This window comes from Crinia signifera, chromosome 4 (genome assembly GCF_055691185.1).
Source record: "Crinia signifera chromosome 4, ASM5569118v1, whole genome shotgun sequence".
Taxonomy (NCBI): Eukaryota; Metazoa; Chordata; class Amphibia; order Anura; family Myobatrachidae; genus Crinia; species Crinia signifera.
The window spans coordinates 96,743,320-96,767,031 of NC_139220.1; the positions used below are offsets into that span (position 1 = coordinate 96,743,320).

Here is a 23,712-nt window from a genome sequence, read left to right on the forward strand (position 1 = left end):
GATTTTACGAGTGGGTTAATGCCATTCAGTCTCCTTTTGAAGTCAACCACCATCTCAACCATTTTGAGGGGGTTGAGGTCAGTGTTGTTTCTGTCACACCATTGAGTTATCCGGTCCACTTCCCTTCTGTATGCAGACTCGTCTCTGTCCTTGATTGGGTGATGACAGTTGTGTCATCTGCAAATTTTATGATTCTTACTGACTGATCTGCCAAGGTGCAGTCGTTTGTGTATAGGTAGAAGAGCAGGGGGAGAGGACACATCCTTGAGGAGCACCGGTGCTGATCGTGCGCGTGTTTGATGTGAATGCACCTGCTTTCACCGCCTGTTTCCTTTCAGTCAGGAAATCAGTGATCCAGGACCATGTAGGTTCTGGGACTCCTAATGAACGGAGTTTATGCTCCAGGATGCGGGGGACAATTGTGTTGAATGCTGAGCTGAAGTCCATGAATAGGACCCTTGCATAGGTACCTGGACTGTCCAGGTGCTGTAGAATGTGCTGCAGCCCGAGGTTGACTGCATCCTCAATACTTCTGTTCACTCGGTAGGCAAACTGCAGCAGGTCAAGATGAGTGTTGTCGCAACTTTCAGGTGGTTCAGCACCAGCCATTCAAAAGCTTTCAGGGCCACTGATGATTGTGAAATCGGCCTGTAGTCATTTAGGTCTTTCGCAGTTGAGTTATTGGGAACCGGAACGATACATGAGACTTTGCAGCAGGAGGGGACCTTGCACATTTCCAGTGAGGTGTTAAAAATCCTGGTAAAGATAGGGGCGAGCTCTCTTGGTTTTTTATTTAACTTTATTACTCCTTTAAGGGTTCTATGTACTAAGCCTTGGAGAGAGATACAATGGACATACATTAAGTATCAGCCAAAAAGCTTCTAACTGACATTGCAAAATATAGTCCTTCAAATCGGGAGAGCAGCACCCACAATACATTGTAGGTGATAAAAAAGTAAACATGTAACATTTTACTTGGCTAGTCTTCCAGAACGTCCAGTAAAGTGAATTGAATTATAATTATAAATTTGTACACAATCACAATAAATAATAAAGTGCAAATCAGTAAACTGTAACTCAATTAGGAGGAGTGTGCAATACATTTTGGGATGTGTAGCGCTCCTTTTAAACTGCACACAACCAAGGAATCCATATAAAACAGATGAAACTCAATTTAACAGTTAAAAATCGAATTTTTTTGTGTCATTTTGAACAATTTTCAAATCCCCAGTTTTATTTAAACAATACCACATAAAATGTGCTGCCAAACTGACAACTATCTCGCTCACTATTCACAATGAGCTGCATTTGTGTAAAGATAGCCTTACTGTACTGCCTATGATATGAGACCCCTTCCCTCCCATTTCTTCAAGTGCAATCAAATGTCAGAACTGCACAAATCTGCATAAGCACATGCAGTGTGCTTGCTTTCTGAGCATGCACACAAGAAAATCATAAAATATATATACTACACAGTCAGACATAGTACTTATTAGTTTTTATCAGCCTCATTGTTCACAGTACAGAGTTCCATGTAATATTGGCAACTATGTACTGGGGCCAAGGACTAGCCCTGGCATCCTATGTGCAGCAGGGCTACCATCTGGGGGATTGCTGGTACTCCAGTACCGCGCTCTGACAGAAACTGGGCCCTGGATAGGAGTCTATCAAGTTTTATTTGTCCTAGTTTCTCTTGAAGCAATGTAGCAAACGAGTAGTGTGGCCAGTGCTGTGAACACTGGACGTCCCACCAGGCACGCTGGGGGGTTCGAAAAGGGGGTCCATGCCTATTTTGTCATGGACCCACATTTTCTGATGGCAGCTCTGCCTATATGCATGCACTATGGGTTCTGCCTAGGGATGCCAAGGCCGGAGCATTTTTTCAATCCTGGAATTTGGGATTGAAAGATGGAATCCCGGGATTGGCTTCCCTAATAAAAATAAATAAAAATGCCCCGCATATTTACCTTTATGGTGTGGGTGGGAGCAGCTGGGAAGCTGTGCGGGTGTGCAGCTTCGAGCCCGGCACTGGGGAGCTGAGAGTCTGGCTGGGTAGCTGTTCTGCTGGATGTACAGCCGGGAGCCAGGGAGCTCAGCACCGGGTAACTGGAGGTGCGTCTGGGAGCCAGGCTGGGGAGCAAAGGAGTGGGCCTCTGGGTGGGCAAAGTGGCTGTTCGGCATCAGGAACAGCGGGGCAGCGTCTGAGCGAGTGCTCAGACGCTGCCCGGGAAGTCTACACCCCAAATCCCGGGATTGGAAACTCGTTTTTGTGGCAAAATCCCAGGATCCCGTAGATCCCGGAATTGGCCACCCTACTTCTGCCTTCATGTGACAGGGGTATAGCACTACATAGGCCTACATGCTGCACAAACTACATATTAGTGGGTAAAATAATACAAGGTTTTCCCCCATGCTTTGTAGATAGGCCTGACTATTTAGCATGAAACAATTCAGAAACTCATAACAACCAAAAGGACTATATTGTAGGTACTCAATGTACCGAGTCGTGTAATTGTACCTGTTTTCTTCTGTATAATGTTTTTCTGCTAACTAGTTCCAGAAACAGGAGCCCGTGAAACTATTACATAAATTAATAATTAAAAAGTGATTGCAGAATATAAACCTGTACAACATATGGAAGCTGCTATAAACCTTCTATCCTGTGTAGGTGTTACTGAGTATGGATAACTTTTCTGAGTAGCAGAACTTTATGTCATTGAAAAAAGCTCTGGTGTTCCTGAAAGCGAAGTGGTCTGGTTGCTATGGCTTCTTCACATAGTCATTGTCTCACATAACAAAAGACAGCTAGAGTATAATCATTTCTAATTTATAGTGACACCCATATGTGAAAGGAGTAACAGCCAGACAGGGTGTTTAGCAAATTATTTAAGTAAAATGTGAATTGTCAGAACCTAAACGTTTTTCACATTGCTAAAGACATGATCATTTTTTTTATAGGATCCACATAAAATAGATCCCCGCAGACACTAACCACAGCTCCTTCTCAGCCTGTGTAAGCACTGTGTGTAAGCTGACAAGTTATAATTAAATGACAGAAGAGAGTTATGACGCCGGATCCTACCCACCCCTGTGCCCCTGCCGGCACTCAGCTGTGTGGGACAGTGTTGGGGAAGCAGCACAGAGGGCCCCTGTTCTGCATTTGGCCTGAACACACTGTCAGCAGCACAAGCAGGCACCAGCAGCGCACACGTACACAGCTCCTGCCCCAGCTCCGAGCACACTGACTGAGCTGAGCGGCGCTGCTGTGTGACAGCGCCTCCCCTGAGTGGGTGTTGCTGCAGCACATCACTTGTTGAGCCTCCGCCCCCTGAGTGCGGGATATCCCCGTGACAGCTGCTGCTGCCCCTCTCACCGGGGCCCCAGCAGCACCCCGCTCTGATCATCACTGCACGGCGGGGAGCCCGGTGAGTACCAGGAGATGCGCTGCACTTTTACAATGCGCCGTATGCTGGCTGGGCAATGTGCTCTGCAACTTCTACTCACTGCTGCCCAGTGTTTGCTGCTCGTGTGCCCAACAGATGGGCAGGGAGATAATAAGTTGCCAACTGCTCCTCCTACTGCTCTGCGCTGTGCAGCGCTCACCAGGGGGCTCTGTGTTTGCTGCACCCGCTGACTGTGCCACTTCCCTGGTCTCATTTGCTGTGTAACTGACTTATGGGGGTGAGGAGGAGGAGGGGGGTGAGGGGGTATGATGCATCATGCTACAACTGTCAGTGTACTTCCCAAGCGGCAGAACATACCAGCCCAGCTGCATACAGGTGGCAGTCACTGTGCCCCGAGGTAATGACAGCTTCATCTATTTGCCCTACAGTATCAGAGTGTGTACCTCTCATACATACAGTATATTATTATTACACAGGTTCAATTTATTAGATGCTTTACAGGCAGCTACAATGTGAGTATGTACTGTAGGTGTAGATACTTGTATTTAGATTTATAAAGATACTATAATGGCTAAATATTACTAATACTATGTTGCATTGTTTACATGTTTATTATTTCTATTACAATAATACATCTTTATTTATGCAGTGTGAGGGGGTATTACTTGCTTCTACAGTAAGTATCCATCCTACACCTTGCCCTCACTTTTTTTTTGTATTGTGGTAATCCTTTGTATTTTTGCAAAATGTATGCTATATTGGTTTGATTGGATGGTTCCAGAGACACCTAGTGGCGCCTTATTATTATTATTATTATTATAATAATATTAATAATAATAAAAATTGCTGTAGTTTATGCCCCTTTCCCACTGCATCTAAAAAACGGTAAATTGCCGATTTTCAGAGCAATTTACCGTTTTAAGGCTGCAGTGGGAAAGTGCCAGAGTTGAAATACCGTTTAAAGCTAAATGGTATTTCAACCCGTTTTTAAAGCAGAGTCCTATGCTGCTTTCCCACTGCCTACACAGGTAATGACCCGTTTTTTTTAAACGGGTCTTTAAACGGGTAAGAGCCATAAAGACCCTTTCCCACTGCAGCTTTTAAATGGTAAATTACCTTTAAAAAGCTGTTTTTGTCACATTCACACTTACCCGTTTAAAAACCCGTTTAAGCAGTGTAAAGATGGGGGGGGGATTTAAAATAAAAATGGCGTGGGGTCCCCCCCACTGCCGTAACCAGCACCAGACTGAAAGAGCCGGGGCTGGTAATAAAAAATCAGGAAACCCGGCAAATAGGGGTTCCCTGATTTTTTAAAACCAGCCCCAGGTTCCAGGTCAGGGGCTGGTTCCCAAAATACGGGGGACAAAATTAGTAGGGGTCCCCCGTATTTTAAGAACCAGCCCCAGGCCAAACCAGCCAGCAGGGTAATGCCACAGCCGGGGGACACTTATTATATAAGTTCCCGCGGCCAAAGCATTAACCCTACCGACCAGTCAGCCTGGCCAGGGGCCCTGGGGGAGTGGGGACCCCCCAATGAAGGGGTCCCCCCCCTCCAGGACTTACCTGACCAGGCAGAACCCTGGTGCTGTCCACGATGCCCCTGTGCGGTGGGCATCGGGCTGATGGAATGGTGTAAAAAAATAGAATAAAAACTATTGTCTTTTACTGTGGAACTATGAGTCCCAGCAAGCCTCCCCCGCAAGCTGGGACTTGGAGAACCACAAGTCCCAGCCTGCGGGGCATTAAAGGGCCCCACTGGAACTTGTAGTTCCACAGTAAAAGAAATAGTACAATAAACACACTGACACACGTGAAAAATAAAAGTTTAATACATCCACAGCCCATACATACTGATACTTACCTATCTTGAGCCTGTAGGTAGCCCTGGTCCTGATTGGCCACTAGGCCGCAAGGCGACCAATAGCGGCATTCGGGAGGCGGAGCCGCACGATGTAAACAAACACCGTGCGGCTCTCAGCTGTTCGCTTGGTTCGCGTGTCGGTTTTTTATTTTGCAAAGACCCCTTCCCTGGACTACGTCGCCCTGGGACAGGTGAGTATGGTTTCCTTCCATAGGTTCCCACATGGATTTCGTCGGACTCCGGACACCGACAGGGATGCCGACATGGATACTGACGCCGACACAGACCAGGACATCAGGACCAGGGCTACCTACGGGCTCAAGATAGGTAAGTATCAGTATGTATGGGCTGTGGATGTATTAAACTTTTATTATTCACGTGTGTCAGTGTGTGTTTATTGTACTATTTCTTTTACTGTGGAACTACAAGTTCCAGCGGGCCCTTTAATGCCCCGCAGGCTGGGACTTGTGGTTCTCCAAGTCCCAGCTTGCGGGGGAGGCTTGCTGGGACTCATAGTTCCACAGTAAAAGACAATAGTTTTTATTCTATTTTTTTTACACCATTCCATCAGCCCGGTGACCACAGCCCAGGGTCACCGGGGACAGCACCAGGCTTCAGCCTGGTCAGGTAAGTCCTGGAGGGGGGGACCCCTTCATTGGGGGGGTCCCCACTCCCCCAGGGCACCTGGGCAGGCTGACTGGTCAGTAGGGATGAATGCTTTGGCCACGGGAACTTATATAATAAGTGTCCCCCAGCTGTGGCATTACCCTGCTGGCTGGTTTGGCCTGGGGCTGGTTCTTAAAATACGGGGGACCCCTACTCATTTTGTCCCCCGTATTTTGGGAACCTGCTCCGGGCCTGGAGCCTGGGGCTGGTTGTAAAAAATCAGGGAACCCCTATTTGTCGGGTTTCCTGATTTTTTTTAATACCAGCCCCGGCTCCTTCAGCCTGGTGCTGGTTACGGCAGTGGAGGGGGGGGACCCCATGCCGTTTTTTTATTAACGGGTAAAAGGGCTACCCCTTTCCCACTGCCGAAAAAACGGCTTTTAAGCGGGTAAAACACTGCTTTTTACCCGTTTAAAAAAACACAGTATTTTTAAACGGGTACAGCAACCTGGAGCATTCCCACTGCAGCTGTACCCGTTTAAAAGGCCTAAAAAAACGGCAAATTACCGTGTAAAGGCTGCAGTGTGAAAGGGGTACTACACGTTAAAATAACGTTTAAGAGGCAGTGGGAATGCCTCTTAAACGTTATTTAGCCTCCAGGCAGTCCCAGTGCCAGATGAGACCTAGTAGTTCTCACTTTGTGCATGTGTAATGAGTGCACGTGCATAATAAAGAGCCACTCATTACATATGCGAATATGTAATGAGCGGCGCATTATTATGCACGTGCACTCATTACATATGCGCAAAGTGAGAACTACTAGTTCTCATCAGGCACTGGGACTGCCTGTACCCTGCATGGACCCCCACTGCCCTGCATCCCCGTGCAGGTAAGTACAAGGGGAGGGGAGGTGGGGGCACAGGGCAGGTACGGGGGGTTAGGCAATCTTTACACTTGGGGGGGGGGGGGGAGGGAGGGATTAGGCACTCTTTACACTGGGGGGGGGGGTTAGGCACTCTACATTTTACACGGTTCACTGCAATGGGAATGGTACTTAAATGGTATTTAAAACGGTAATCTGCTGCAGTGGGAATGCTAATACCGTTTTAAATACCATTTAAGATTACCAGTACTATAAACTGGTCTGCAGTGGGAAAGCAGCATTAGTTATATATTGTTTGTGTGTAGAACCATTTTTTGGGGGGATATGGTCATTAGTTCGACAAGCATTGGGTTGTTAGGTCGATATGCAGCAAGGTCGACATGGTACTAGGCCGAGATGGGTCTAGGTCGACAGGTCATTAGATCGACACAAGCATTAGGTCAACATGGGCAAGGAGGACAGTCAAAAGGTCGACATGGGATTTTTCACTGTTTTTTGAGCCAGCATTTGCCGACAGGTAGTATTTAATGCCCTAACATCCACTTTGGTGTGGTGGGAGAATAAAATACTGTGCCGATTGTAGCGACTCGAGGCACCATACCCAAACAATGGTGAGCGCAGCGATGGTGCTATGTTTCAGTGTCCAACACTGTCGAAATTCATGTAAAAAACGGTGAAAAATCCCATGTCGACCTTTTGACTGTCGACCTTGCCCAAGTCAACCTAATGCTTGTGTCGACCTAATGACCTGTCGCCCTAGACCCATGTCGTCCTAGACCCATGTCAACATACACCCATATCGACCTAGACCCATGTCGACCTTGATGTATGTCATGGGGTTTTTCACTGTTTTTTTAGCAAAAGTTTGCCAACAGGTGGTATTCCATGCCCTAACATCCACTAGGGCAGGGCTGGGCAACACCGGCCCTCCAGATGTTAGTGAACTACACATCCCAGGATGCTTTGCATTAGTTTTGCTATGTGGCCATGCTGAAACTGATGCACGGCATGCTGGGATGTGTAGTTCATCAATATCTGGAGGGCCGGTGTTGCCCAGCCCTGCACTAGGGTGTGGTGGGAGAAAAAAATTGTGTGACAAGCGTTCCAAGGCGAGGGGACGTGGTGCTACATTTCAGTGTCCATGCTGACTGTCGAAATTTGGGTAAAAAAACTGTGAAAACCCCCATGTCGACCTTTTGACTGTCAACCTTGCCCAAGTTGACCTAATGCTTGTTTTGATCTAATGACCTGTCGAACAAGACCAATGTCGCCCTAGACCCATGTAAACCTACACCAATATCGACCTAGACCCATGTTGACCTTGCTGCATGTTGACCTAATAGTGTCAACCCAATGCTTGTCGACCATTCTCTTGTAGACCTAATGATCCAAACCCTTTTTGTTACCACACTGACTTGACTATGTGAAGTGAATGTAATTGTGTGGTCACACAATAGTGTACATAACACAGTCACATGTGCCTGCACAACTAAAAATGGTTAATTTACTGATTTGTTACTGTGGGCAACATCCCATCTTCAATAGAACTTCCACCTTAGTAAATTTACCCTTAATTGTCCCACACTGTGTACATGTTGGCGGCTATGATTATGTCGAAAAAATATATATATATTATTGTTAAGAATGTTAATTACCTACTGCTAAGGATCCAAAATACCTCCCAAAGCAGCCACGTACAGTATCTCCAGGGCTGATCTTAATAATTTGGAAAATTACTGAAAGTTCTAAATTCATTTGCTCACAGTCAAACTTGGCTGTATTATATTTATTTGCTATAATTTTTAGTTGACAACTGTGGAAAGCTGCATGATGTCTGCTTAAGACAGGAGACTTTTCATACAGTAACAGGCGGTTTCTGCATCCATTTCCCACATTTTCTCTGAGGTAGAAATCATTATTAGCTTATAGCCCTTACTTCATACAGTACTTCTTTGTTCACTTTTTAATACTACATATTGTTGTTAAAGGAATACATGAGTTTTTCTCTGACAGGACTAGCTTGTACAGTACATCAGTGCTTTGTCATTGTGACTCTGACAGGACTGGCTTGTACAGTACATCAGTGCTTGTCATTGTGACTCCGTTATTGAGGATGTGAAGCTGACGCATAATGCATTTATGTTTTGTGTGCAAAAGCGGAATGACCCCATGTTCTTTACTTAGCATGTAGTAGTCCAGTGATGGCTAACCTTGACACTCCAGCTGTTGTTGAACTACACATCCCAGCATGCCCTGCTACAGATTTACTATTTGGCCAAGCTAAAACTGATACAGGGCATGCTGGGATGTGTAGTTCAACAACAGCTAGAATGTCAAGGTTAGCCATCACTGTAGTAGTCCATTCCTGGGTGGAGGGGAAAATTTAATGTTTACCAATCCAAGGGTCAATGCTTTTATATTGACAGTTGTAGATTAAGCTGCACTATGGCATAGGGAAATATTGCAGGGGTGCATGAAGCCTGTGGTGCAACCACAATTTGCCTCCCCTGCAATTCAGATAAAAAAAATAGTATTTTCTTTCTTTTGTTTTTCAAACCTGATTTTGTATTCCTTTTTATGAAAAAACTTTAAAGGAATATGCAAAGCAAAATGCTTTTATGACTACACAAATCATAGTGGAATTGTGCACTGAACAAGAAAACATACAACAAAGGAATGAAAAGTGAAGCACAGTAAAAAAAAAAATAAGCACAAGTAGCACATTCAGTGAGCATCACATTTTTCTTGAGATGTATCCCACCACTCATCATACCTATAGCGACATCTAGAAACATCATATGCTTGATAAAAATCACAAAGTACAGCTCTTGCAATAAAACAGGGTTGGGCAACCGTCCCGGAATCAGGGGGACCCCACTGAGCATTTAAATGCCGCAATCCGCGGGTCTCAGAGGAGGGGGCGGAGCTAAAATGGCACAGTCGTGTCATTTTAGCCCCGCCCCCTCCATGGAGATCAGATATTTTGGCTATTTGCCGTAATGGGGGCTGGGCATGAGCCGCAGTCGGAGCTAGGAGGGATCTGATTGGATCCCTTTCAGAAAGGAGGTGTCATAGTAGCCCATAAGCTTCTATAGGACATCGTCATTTAAGCATCCAAACCTCATAATCTATCGCATGGTACCGCTGCAAGCCATTGTACCAGCTAATATTAGCCAGTGCAAAACCAGGGAGGTATTCCAACAGTGGTGGAGGAGCGATGAAGACCTCATGAAGATAGAAAATGGCTTGTAAGTCCAGGATGTAAAAAAGCTTAGAGACCACTTCCCTCCAGGTGATGAAGGGTGCCTCACAGCTCTGAGGTTATGGGTTAGATTGCCACCATGGCCCTAACTGGCTGTAGTTTGTAACTTCTCTCTGTGCTTGCATGGTTTTCCTCTGGATACGCCGGCTTCCTCCCACAAACCCAAAATATACTGCTTAGGTTAATTGGAGGCTGAAAAAAAATCATCCTGATGTGTAAAGGTGCCCATACACTTATGTGAGGTACTGCACATGCTTCCCTTGCATGCGATATCCTGGCCACTGGGGATACGATACACTGTATGTGCTCCGTTTGTATACAATGTATAATATTTGATATGTTTATACAATGTATAATATGGCTGCGGGATCCAACAAATCCTACATGCAGCTCTTCAGCTCACGGCCTAACCTCCGATCAGAATCTGAGGTTAGGCACATAAGATTTGACACTTTTCACCTGATTTCTCTGGCCGATTTGTTGGAATTGGTGAAAACTGCCCAAATTGTGTAAGTGTATAGGCACCTTCAGTGTGTTTGTGTACTTGTCTTTAGGGCAGAATGGATGGTCCAACTGCATCTTATCTGCTGTCAAAGTTTATGTTTATATGTTTATCCCCTCAACACCCCAAATATTATATAAAAAAAAAATATTATATTTTATTTATAGTATAAGGTGCCACACATGTTTCGCAGCACCATACATAGTGCATACAATAGAACACTACAAGGAGACAAACCTTAACATTACAGTAAATAAGTAATAAAAATAGTGTACATGCAACAAAGAGTACCACAATTCAATACACACTACAGCTTAGATTTAAGTATTGAGGAAGTAATCAGTGTCATAGTTGCCGACATTTGTTTTCTCCTTTCTGGGAGAAGCCCGGAGAGGAGACCCGATGGTAGTATGGCAAGGGCACCGCAATTCACGGCTCTGCAGATTGGGGGAGGGGCTAAAATGACCTGAATTACGTGATTCGTGTCATTTTAGCCCTGTGTGTGTGTGTGGGGGGGGGGGGGGGGGGGGCTGCATTGCGAATGCGGGAGGATTGCCCACCTTCCCAGGGGGCTGGGAGAGGGACCCGATTTTCGTGAGCCTCAATGTTGTGTCTTTGTTGTGTCAGTGGATGTGAGAATTTATACATTCTGCTTCCTATCTCCGAAGAAGTAACTTTGGATCCACATCGTGACAACCATCAAACATCTAAGCATAATGTGTATTTTCATGAACCTTTCGTAGCATTGCTTTCACTTTGGCGCGGCGGCGAATATTTTTTTTTTCATTTAACATTTTTGCATTTGTAGGTGGTGAACTACTAACAATACATAGAATGTCATCTTGGGTTGAGCGTTCAGCTTTGTAGCTCTGACTGTATGGAACACTTTTGCCTCACAGTTTGCGATGCCCGCACACTACAATCCTTCTAAAAGTCTTAAGGTGCCCATACACGCTCTGATCCCGGCGTGCGTTCTGGGCTAAAATAGCATCCATTGCATCACATTGCATGCCTTGTGCATGCAATGCGATGCGATGAAAAGCAAGTACAAAAAGTATGTGCAGCACATACTTTTTGTACCGTGCGATGAGGTGCCGCAGGAGCGCGCACCTAAAAGCACACATCGCACCGCCGGGATCAGAGCGTGTATGGGCACCTTAAGGTATTCAATGTCGGGCGCTATTTACGTCAGGGAAAATAGCTCCCATCGCCTATTTAATGCTGCCATTTCTGACAGCATTGTAGGTGAATTTCGACAAGGTCCTAACTGTAATTTTTAAAAGCAGCTGTTAACATGGCAGCTGATTGGCTGCTACCTTATGTTAGCTTTTTCTCTCTCCAATTTTTAGTAAATTAACCCCTTAATGTTTATAAATGCTGGGAGTCTGGGAGTCTAGGGGTCTGGGAGTGTATGCCCAGAAACTTCAAGAACCAGTTTGATATTATTATTAGTCAAACCAGTTCCTCTGCTCTTACAAAAGTCTTTACAATTTGTATTCACACCAGCATGCATCTGATTACGCAACCCAAGGCTGTAGTAGTGTAATAAAATCTGCTCTCACTGCGTTTTAAGCAGTGTCACTCATCTCAGTGATGCTAGCAGAATCCTATCCTTCCTTCCTGGGGAATTGTGAAATATGGACAAATTATATTGCTACTTTAGGGGGTTGGGTACAAAATCCTCATTGATATGTCAGAAGACTGACAGCATGATTCACCCCTAATCCTTAATACCCCAGGGGCAAGCGCAGGATTTCCAAGAAGGGGTTTCTAGAGAAGGGTGGAGAGACGCATGGGGTTGAGACTGTGGTGAATCGTTATATACCTGGTCTATTAAACAAGTGTAAATAGATACAAAAATTATAAACATAGTGCTGGGCAACAAATACAATTTTTAAACGCTATTAATCGCATGATTTATCTGCGATTAATCGCATTGTTGATACTGCTTTCTTACATGCTCATTGCTAGGGGGATTACATGCGTGTTGCCAAGGGAGAGTACATGCTCATTTCCATAGAGGGTTCCATGCTCGTTGCCAGATGGGATTACATGCTTGCTGCCAAGGGATTCCATGCTCGTTGCCATAGGGGGTTACATGCTCATTGCCAGGGGTTCCATGCTTGTTACCATAGGGAATTTACATGCTCGTTGCCCAGAGGGAGTTTACATGTTTGTTGCCCAGGGGGAGTTTACATGCTCTTTGCCCAGGGTGAGGTAAATGTTCATTGCCCAGGGGGGGTTAAATGTTTTTATTGTGAGAAGCAACGCCGCGGAGGCGCAGAGTCTCTGACAGCATTAGAGACCCTGCACCCCTCCAAAAATGGTCACTGCCGCAAAGAGGTCCTCCTGCACCTCTAGTACCTCTAGCGTGTCTTCTCTGTCAGAGACACTGCACCTCTGCGGCGCCGCTCCCCCCCAGCTCGTTAACGTGTTCAAATTTTGACCCCCGTCGTTAAAGAGCTGCGGCGTTGACATGATAATAGCGCGTTATTCTACCCAGCACTCTTCCCTGCCTCCTGAATATTTATTCTAATTAAGAGATCTATGCAGGATATAAATTGTCCAAAACAGGGACCATCCCTATATCAAGTGTAGAATGTTGCACGTTGTTTTTTTTGTAGGATTTATCTTTTGTATCCCCGGATTATTTATTAATTAAGTTATGAGGTGACAGGAAGTGATGTCATTTTGAGCCAAAATAAATAATACCTCCAGCTAGTTTGTTTTCACCCCCTGATGAAGTCTGTAAGACGAAACATGTTGGGCCACTTCTGATCTACCTCACTAGCAGCTAAGCCATTTTTATTCTATTTATGCAAACGGTTCTGGTTCATTATGAATTCACCTATCTTTTATTAAGTAGTTATTTCTGTGGCGAAATCATTTTTACATATTCTCATTCATTCTAGAGTATTTGTAATAATTTTTTGCATATTTTTCCTTGTACTCTTTGTTGTTATCCCTTTCTCATTGTGTAAAATAAATATATTTTTTTTAATGTATACTTAATTTATAGCCTGCCCCGTTAAACCTAAGGGTCCAAACACCACAGGTCTCCAACGTCCAAATAATTACTATTGACCATTTAATTACCATATGCTATAGACAGCTCACCACTGCCTTATTATGGGCAGTGCTGATGCCCTTCTTATAGGGAGTGTTTATTTCCGAGACTTGATAGATACCTAGAAGGAAAGGTCTAGCGCTCTATATCGGATAGAATTGATTGGTCTAAACTTTGCCCACAATTTTTTTTTAAAATCATATGACCACCTGCTGCTGTTTTTTTAGGAGTTGCTCAGACTCCTTAAGGAAAAACAAGAAGAAGATAACAGTACAATGCAAAAACTGCGCAGAGGTCAAGATGATAATTAACACAGTTAAATTAAATATTTAAAAGTAAAAGATACAATTCATTTCTTTATAAAAAATATATATAAAACTAATATATAGACCATATATCATAGTGGTGATATACAGTATGGTCTATATATTATTTTTATAGATATTTTTTATAAAGAAATGAATTGTATCTTTTACTTTTAAAAATTAAATTTAACTGTGTTAATTATCATCTTGACCTCTGCGCAGTTTTTGCATTGTACTGTTGATAGATACCTACCTTCTGTTACTCATAACTTAGGCGCTGATAACTATCTCTTATATATATATATATATATATATATATATATATATATATATATATATATATATATAGAGGAAATGACTGGGCACTCGAGGACTCACAGATGCCGGTGAAAAAAAGACCGTATTTATTCCATAGAAGGTCTTACAGGCGTCGTCAACGTTTCGGGGGCCGGACCCCCGTCGTCAGGACAAAGTGCAGACAGTGTGAAGTACTTCACACTGTCTGCACTTTGTCCTGACGACGGGGGTCCGGCCCCCGAAACGTTGACGACGCCTGTAAGACCTTCTATGGAATAAATACGGTCTTTTTTTCACCGGCATCTGTGAGTCCTCGAGTGCCCAGTCATTTCCTCTCTATATTCTGTGGGCAGTGCAGTGTTGCTGCCCTCTGCAAGTTGGCACCGGGGCAAGCTACGGATACCAGCTCACTTCAGTCCAGAGTGACGGCCCTTCCGGATATATATATATATATATATATTTATAAGTAAATATATATATACACACAGATACTTATATACTGTATTTACATACATACATTGACTAGGCAGTGGGCAGCAGCAGTGTCAAGTACTTGGAGTGGAGGACAGGATAGAACTATGCAGGAATCACAGCAGCAGCCAGGGCCGCCACTAGAAATGTTTGGGCCCGGGACTGACCTACAGTCTGGGCCCCCAGCAGCACAGAGCCATACCCCTCCCCCCACGTACACAAGATGATCTGTGCAATATGACGTTGACAATATCATCGTGCATATCGGTAACAATAGTTTGTGTAGTGTGTTCCTAGCTAAAAAGCCAAAAAATATATATGTATACTGTACCACAAACAGCCAAGATTACCTTTTATATGTGTGTGCACATACACAGTATAAACATACAAAACCCAGGATGTACTCAATGCCTGCTTCCTGCCAATCACCTTGCAAATGGCTTGTGAACAGAAATAGCAAGATTTCATCACAGGACGGCCTTGCGCATGTGTACTGCAAATCGTACGCATGCACAGTGTATCGATAATCAGCCGCCATGTGAGTTCGCAGCCGTGCAATCAGGTCCGAAAGTGGCCCTTTACCTCTAGCCAAGTCAATAAGAACCTACTTTATTACTCTCCCTGAACTTCATGGAGTTTTCCCCCGCTCCTAGTAAAGTAGACCAGCCCCTATGATCACGCCCACTTTTCCAGTGATGTAGGCAGTCTCTGTGATGACATGATTTGCAGTTTGCATTCCATCATTGTGGCTTTGCCCCCCCCCCCCCCCATTACACAATGATGTGAATCATATCTCTTAGCACTTGAGTTAAGTGCAAACAGCTATTTAATTATATCCCTCTGGAACTTCGTGGCCCATTGATTTCTGGTTAAATGCCCAGAGCTATGCAGTTATCACGCACCACAGTAAGCATACGGCAAGCCCTATGGATCCAAGTAACACAAATTTCACACTCGCCTGAGATGCAAACAGAAATCAGGGCACCATCACGGCTAACTGTGGACAATAAGCATGCAGATCCAGGCACTTAACCGAGGAGATAAATGGGCACTTTTAGCCCATTCGCTATTTGAATATGCCCCTAAGAATTCTCTTCCCGCAATGTCATGTATAACCTGTATTTAAGTACAACAGTAGACCTTGGATATTTGTAACCTGTATAGGTGGCACACCCTGCTACAAAAAGCTCTGTATAATTGTACACTTATTCCCTAGTACAAATAGCAGGAATACATGGTTACCATTGAGATACAGTAGCTATTAGTTGATAAGATTTATATAATACATGGCATTTATATTAGCTAATTTGGTAGATTGTAGATGAGTTATGTAGATTTAATAACTTTGATGAAAGCTATCTTGAAGAGCAAATAAACCCACCTTTTGTAATTAATATACATCAAAGGTTGTATTTTATTAATTGGAATGTTTATTACTTAACTAAATATATAGAAGCTGGGTGGGGAATCACAGCTGCAGCTTCACATTAAGTAGGTACAGAAATCACGTATCCAGTGTATTTAATAGTGTTGTAGGAAAACCTCTAGCTGTAGAACTTTATATTCAATTAAAGACAAGGGTGTTTGTCACTCGCACAGGATTTTGTTTCTAAAGAAAGGAAAAATAGGCTACCCCCTTCTTTGGGGGGGTCCCCACTCCCCCAGAACCCCTGCCCATGCTGACCGGTCAGGGGGTGAATGCTTTGGCCGGGGGGACTTGTATAAAAAGTCACCCCCCCGGCTGTGGCATTACCCTGCTGGCTGGTTGGGCCCGGTGCTGGTTCTTGAAATACGGGGGACCCCTAGTAATTTTGTCCCCCCTATTTTGGGAACCAGGACCGGCCCTTGAGCTTGGTGCTGGTTTTGTAAAATCCAGGGGACCTCTATTTGTTCTGCCCCGTGATTTTATGAAACCAGGACCGGCCCGGGGCTGGTTATGCTCTGGAGGGGGGACCCCACGCAGTTTTTTTTCACTTTTTTGTTTTATCTCTTTTTTTTACACCAGAACCATGCATAGATCTCAATGATCTGTGTATGTTTCTGACAAATTCGCCAGTCAGAACCTGGTCTATTTATTTAGCGATTTTTAGTAACCTTTACTAAAAATGGCATCCCATTAAATAGCTGATTTGTATACTTTTTAATGGAAAAACACCTGGATGCGATTTTTAGTTTAACTAAAAATCGCACCTTTAAAATGTGCGAAATAGCGCGAAAAAATGACACCCTATAAAACCCTATAAAATATGCGATTTTCGGAAAATGGCTGAAAACGGATGTTTTTGCGAAAAAAATAGCCCCCTATTAAATTTCGCCCAGGGTTTTTACTTGAGATGAGCGGTTCGTATTGCGTGGAATCCGAACCACCCGAATATAGCCGGCCTGATGACCCTCGAGCGTTTCCGGCTTTGTTCGGAAACCCGAGTGCAGCCAAACGCGGGAATCTGGCGTAGGATTCTCACGAGATGCCCAGTCTATAAAAGCTCTGTGTCCCGAGAATTCGGCGCCATTTCACAGTCACGCTTCCAGCTGCACACAGCTCTGCGTAGCAGTGGGATCTGGGCATTGTGCAGGCTAGAGGGGTGTTGTGTCCTAGTGTGCAGAGATGTGCAGTGCAGTAAGTGCAGAGGGTTGCTGTGCAGTGCATACAGAGGGGTGTTGTGCTTGTGCAGTGCAGACTACAGACTTAAGAGGGGTTTGCGCTGTTGTGCAGACTCAGAGTGGTGTTGTGCAGTCAGTGCAGAGGGGTTTGTGCAGTACAGAGGGGTTTGCGCTGTGCAGACTGCAGATGGGTTTGTGTGCTAGGGTTTGTGTTAGTTGCATATTAATTATATATATATATATATATATATATATATATATTAAGTAAGTAAGTAAGTATGTAAGTTTAATTTATATGGCGCACCTTCTCCAACAGGACTCAATACACTTTACAGACATTATGACAATGCACATAATACAGAGGATGTAGGTGGTACAGTAACAGACAAGTCATAGACAAAATAAACCCTTGAGCACACAGTAAGCATAATGCAGGGTTGGTGCAGCATTTTGGGTAATAACTTCCATGGGTTGTGTACTCCACCCTAATAAGGTACCAGGTGCGGCAACCATTTTAGGTGCTCTGCGTAGGATTACCCTGGGTGGAATAGATTACTGCTAAAAGAAATTACCCAAAATGGGTGATTTTAATTTATACTCAGGTCCATGTATTTTTCATCCCATCCACAAGTGTACCAGATGAGGCAACCATGGTGCACTACGAAGGTTACACTGTAGGAGGCAAGCCATACAAGGACCCAATGCATACATTGGAAAGCAAATACTTGTGTAGTAGTATGATAAACCCTGCACAGAAACATCCACATGACCCACATCCTGCCCGCAGAGAAACCATCTGAGGCAACCAGCTTGGTGCACTGCATAGATCAGCGCTGGCAGGGTGTGCAATCTGCGGAGGTACACATTACAGGAAAAGCACATGGTAGTCCCTGCTAGGATCGCATACGATACATTTTATGCAAAAGGACCGCATACAGACCCTCATTCTGATTGACCAGCAAAGCTGAAAAATTTGCAGCTTTGCAGGTTATCTAAACACTGCCCGCACGAAGGTCCGCCCGCTGCACACACCGCTAATCTCCCCGTATGTATACGAATGGATGTTTTACCGAGAGTGTCTTAGATCTACGGGTCCCTGAACGGGGAGAGGGTTGTCAGCTGACATCCGGCGACATCAGCTGCCGCTCCCGGCACCTGCGCCAGCGCCGTATTCCATGGGAAGCCCAGCGTTTTCATGGGAATAGCCAAGAAACGCTGGCTGTTCCCATGGCCGATACCCATGGCCGCCACCCCACTTCCCCGGACCGCACTGTTACGTTTGAACGGGCCGGCCACTAATCAATTCTCTGCGCCCACTCGCATAAAGTGGCTGCATATGCACATAAAAGTTTATGCGCATGTGCAGTAGCTAAACATCAAAGCAGAATCAGGGCCACAATGTATTGTATACGATCCTGTCCCTCAGGAGCCTCAGTGTGAGATGGCTGGGTATCGCATGCGAGGTATCACATGAAATACCTCACCCTAGTGGATGGGGGCCTTAAGTTTAGTTGCTATTCACCAATATTGTTAATGTTACAGAGTCCTGCCATGTCCATTAGAGTTATTTCTATTATTACTGTTTTGGTACTGACTTACAGTGTTTGACACAGCAGCCCTGAGCTATCTTACTGACACAGATTAATACAGGGAACACCCACTTAACTGGCAAGGTTGATAGCACAAAACTTGGCTATAAGAAATATACAGACATTTCGTATAAAAAATAACTTTGGCCGAGTACTAATGTAACTACCATTTGTTCTTTGTACCATGGAAATCATTTTGGGGCTAATTCTTAGTTGGGCGCCCTAAATGTCTCTGAGACTTTGGACCTTATTCTAGTCTACATGCAACACATTGCGAATTTTGCAGCATTGCGTGTGGATTTAACGATGCCCAATGCTCACACGGCTGCTCCCCTCGCTCAATGATTTCTCCGCACAGCTGCGAATGGATGTTTTGCGTAAACATCCATTCGCAGCCTTAAGTGCGGGGCCAAATAATTTGATGGTCGCCATCTTAGTTTTGTGAGTTTCCAGTACGGGAAGAGGGCTGGCAGTCGCGTCACTGCCTAATTTCCATGGGAACGTCTAGCATTTCATGGGAACAATCATGAAATGCTGGGTGTTCCCATGGGCGCAACCTGTCGCCCCACTGCATTGTATAAGCAATGGAATGTCTACTTTGAGTGGCTACAGGATCAACCTTCAGAAGAAGAATCAGGGCTTGCACCATGCTGCTCTAGGTGCAGAGTATGGCCTCCTATATACACTCTATAGCATCTAGGTGTATGTAAGAAGTGCAATTATAGGGGAGACGCAGTATCAGCATGCGTTATGTATTAGGGAGATGGCGCCACTGTCTTTATCAGCAATTCTGTCTACAAGATAGCATGCTGATATGTGCAGTGGGGGGTAGGGACAGCCTAGTGCCCATGCGCTGTGTGCTTTAGTAGGGATCGCCAGTGGGAGAAGTTTTCACTCCCATTTTGGCATCTGTTCATACATCTCACTGCTTCTGATTCAGGAAAGGTTATACCCGCATGATAGATGTGGGTATAATACATATACTGCTAAAGGTCCATACACACTGGGCGATTATGGACAGCGATGACGCTGTAATCACTGGGGGAAAGCCGCTCAGTGCAAAGGCTTCTATTGGTTAATGCCACACAAAGATGTATTACCCACCCATTGGTAGCGTCTACATTTTGCATGTTGACCTATTGATTGTCTACGTAGACACTGTAGATCTTTCCATCCACACCCACCCGTGACCTGCTACCGATATATCATTCATCATTCAAACAAACAATCTCTTTCTAGTCTAGTGTGGACCCAGTTTTTGTCAGATCACCACGCCATCTGGTCTCATATTACTACTGTTTGTTACTAATAATTAGATAACAAATGAATCTTCTATGATGATTTTTAATGACCATATTTCAGTTAGAGGCCTTTCCATTCCAATGTGCCTGTAACAGTGCAGCCTGGTAACAGCGATTATCATTAATGGTTACCAAATATTGACACAGTATTTCTCATACTCACTAGCACAGGCTAATATGTATGCCCATGGGTTTTTCCTTTTGTGGTGTTGACACTATGGGCCCAATTCAGACCCACACCCTGGTCTCCGAATTCACAGTATTTATTAAATGACCGCTAATATGCATGGTACACTGTGTGCATGCGCAAGCCGTCTGCCCGATGGCTGCTCACAGGGTGATTAGCACCCTGCAGGTGTTTGGGGGCATGCTGCCAGCGTTTTCTGGGCATTCCCCGACCATTCGGAGGGAGGGCCGCTGACATCACCAGCTCATATCCTGGCTCACCCAGCAATGCGAACAGGGGAAAAATCATTTAATGGTTAATGATTCCCCCCGCCACCCCCCCTTCCCCCCCCCGTGTGCACGGCTGCATATGCCTTCGCAGCAGTGCACAGGTGCGGTAAAGTGTTGTGGTTGCCGTGCTTTTGGTGAGGCAGTGGCTACCTGCTGGCAGAGTTCCGATGACTTGCATACCAGCGAGCAGTCTGATTCTCACCCTTTGTGATAGTTTACTGCAGGATGACCTAGCATAGTATGAGTGAAGCACTTATAGTGTAATATATATATATATACATATTAATAATTCACTTATGCAACTCAGAAGAAGGTTTTTTTTAATAGTTTTTCTGTTAACTGAAGGCTTTTGTCTAGCTGCTTTTCAGACCAGTGATACAGCTGGCATGTGCCAAACAACATGACAAACAACTGATTGCAGTAGTAGATTTTAATGTTTCTCAGTTTCTCATGATAATTCATAACATAACAGAGTGAATGTTGGTTGCTACAGCCATTTTAGACCCATTTTTACAGTTTTAACATTTTCACTTACCCTAGTAACAAAAATGGATTTAGTGCCAATGGTATTGAAGGAGCATGGTTATGACAAAGAAGATAGTAAGATCAAAAAGATTATCTCACCACCAGTTAGGTGCATGTGACGCTGTAGAGTAAATGACTGTAAACAGCCTTTTCTTTTCTTTTATATATCGCAACAGCATCGCCGTCAAGTCAGGACACAGCAGGCAATATGCAGAGTTGAGCAAGTATTTAATAGCATACCAGCAGCAAACAAACATCACATGGAAAGCAAAAGGTACAAACTTTCAAACGGTGCTCCATATCTGCGATGTCTCAGTGCCGGAATTGACCTGGCGATATGGTACTGGGCCTACGAACTGGCCATTTTTGGCATCAACGCACAGAGCAGTAGACTGAACAGGGTGTAACCAGGGCTGGATTTAAATGTTGTGCGTGAGAGAGATAGGGGCACTTAAAGGTGTGTGTGAGTGTGAGGTGGGGGAATTAAAGGCATGTGTGTGAGGAGGAGGTATTAGTGCAGGGTGAGTGTGAGGTGGAAATTAATTCAGCGTGAATAATAGGGGCTTTCAGAGCCGGCCCTAAGCAATTTGATGCCCTAAGCAAGACTTTGGCTGGAGCCCCCTAGCCCACACCACTGGTTGCACCTCTGAATAAGCACTATGGTATAAAATAGTGGAGCTAAAAGGGGGCGTCTCAGTCCATGTACATTTAATCACATGGATAGACACTAGGGAAGGAGAGTAGCGGCATTAGCAGGTGGCTGGCAATATACGGTGCATTTGACTCAAAATTGGGCCCTAAGATATGTTATGCCACTTTGAAGTGTCCCAGGTACATATTATACCGCAGCACCTTAGGGGTGGGGGGATGTTAGGGATAGGCTGCGGGGAGGAGGAGTTTAGGTGGCAGGTTACAGGGAGTATTCCAGTAGTGGGAAGGGTTAGGCTGCGGAAACGGATGGTAAGACGGGGTAACAGTGGGAAGGTAACTACACTTACCTGACACATGTTTATATTTTCTGCATTAGGATACTGGCATTGGTATTCTAACCACCGCGCCCCCATTGCCGTTCACTCACTTATGTATTCCCATGAATATATATATATATATATACACACTATACATACCTCTCCATTCCCGATGACTATAATCAGATAAGCTTATGTTTTTATGTCAAATGTACGGGTCCATCCACTGTTTCTGTTTTTATTCATTATGCGTATTGTTTTGAAATAAATGTGTTTTATAAAAACAATATTACGCTATCAGTTTTCCCCTTTGTTGGGAGTTCTTTGGTTTTAAGGGCCTTTATATCAAGCCTGATGGGAACTACACCTGGACAGAGCTAATCCCAGTGTGAGTCCATCTCTTTTAAACCCTCTTTTTTATCACAGGGTGATTACACGTGTGATAATAATAATAGCCACAAGGTGGCGTTGTTCACCTTTTTAAGTATTTTCTCATGCACTAAGCACTTTAGAGAAAAACAGCACTTTTGCACAGATTTATATAATTTTTCACTGAAACCCTGATATCATCCTTTCATACAAACGCATGAACATCTCCACGCCTTCAGCGGATTCTGGAAGGAGAATAAGGATGAATATCTGGGAGTGAAAGACACCACTACACGTGAAATTGCATATTATTTGCGGTACGCACATAGAGAATTTATTAAGGATTGTCACAGATTTATTCCTTGTCAACACTGAAGGCGCAGAAGTTTTACCACCAAATAGATATATATATACACAAACATACAGTGGGGGCAGAAAAGAGGCATGACAGGATTGGACTTAGGTAGGGTGGGGAGGCCATGATAGGGGTATTAGGACAGACACAGGGAAGTGTGCGTGTCTGTCATCCCCAGCGTGCAACGGTGACTGAGCGCAGCGGGGGGGGGGGGGGGGCACATGCGGGGAGGGCCCTGTTGGTGCCGGGCACAGCTGAGCTGCCCGATCAGCATGCGGCGCTGTTGGTGCCGGTCCTGTTGGTGCTGGGGACAGCTGCCTGCCTGGTTGGCAGGGTGCTTCTTCTCACTCCATGCTGACTGAGATGCCCGATGCCGGCCCTAGACTAGGCTTGGTATGTGCCCTTAGGCATTCCAGATGCCCTAAGCATTTGCCTAGTCTGCCTATGCCTAGGGATGGCTCTGGGGGCTTTAATGCAGGTGAGTGTGAGTGTGAGGAGGAAATGAATACAGGGTGAATAAGAGGGGCATTGATGCAGGGTGTGTGAGGAGGAAATTAATTCATGGTAAATAAGAGGGGCATTAATGCAGGTTAAGGGTGAGTAGAGGGGGGGCATTAATGCAGAATGGGTAAGAGGAGATGGGATATGGATTCTGACTAGTAAAACAAGCTGGTGGCACGGAGAGAACACACTATACAGCTTTGGAAAAAGCAAAAGCACACTTGCAGCTTACTGTAGAAAACCAAGTGTGACAGGGTGTATTCTGAATTGTTATTCGGCTCCCAGTGCACTGTGCAGCAGCATGTAGAAGGGGAGGTCCCAGTAATCATAATGCAGGGGAAACGTTCCCTGCATCATAGCAGAAAGCGTGCTGCCTGTACTTTCTGTCA

The 23,712-nt window shown here is 44.7% G+C and overlaps 1 protein-coding gene across 4 annotated transcripts in view; it reads left to right on the forward strand.

The window, feature by feature from the left end:
- The first annotated feature begins 3,278 nt into the window (after positions 1 to 3,278).
- Positions 3,279 to 23,712, forward strand: part of SLC26A2 (solute carrier family 26 member 2) — a 53,730-nt gene continuing 33,296 nt past the window's right edge. Inside the window, exons 1-2 of one of the 4 annotated variants that reach the window (XM_083182025.1) lie at positions 3,279 to 3,425; positions 21,307 to 21,404. The gene's annotated coding sequence lies outside the window, so the exon portion shown is untranslated. Of the gene's footprint in view, positions 3,426 to 3,694; positions 3,802 to 21,306; positions 21,405 to 23,712 lie in introns of those variants that run through there. The other 3 variants (XM_083182027.1, XM_083182026.1, XM_083182028.1) reach the window with 3 other exon arrangements.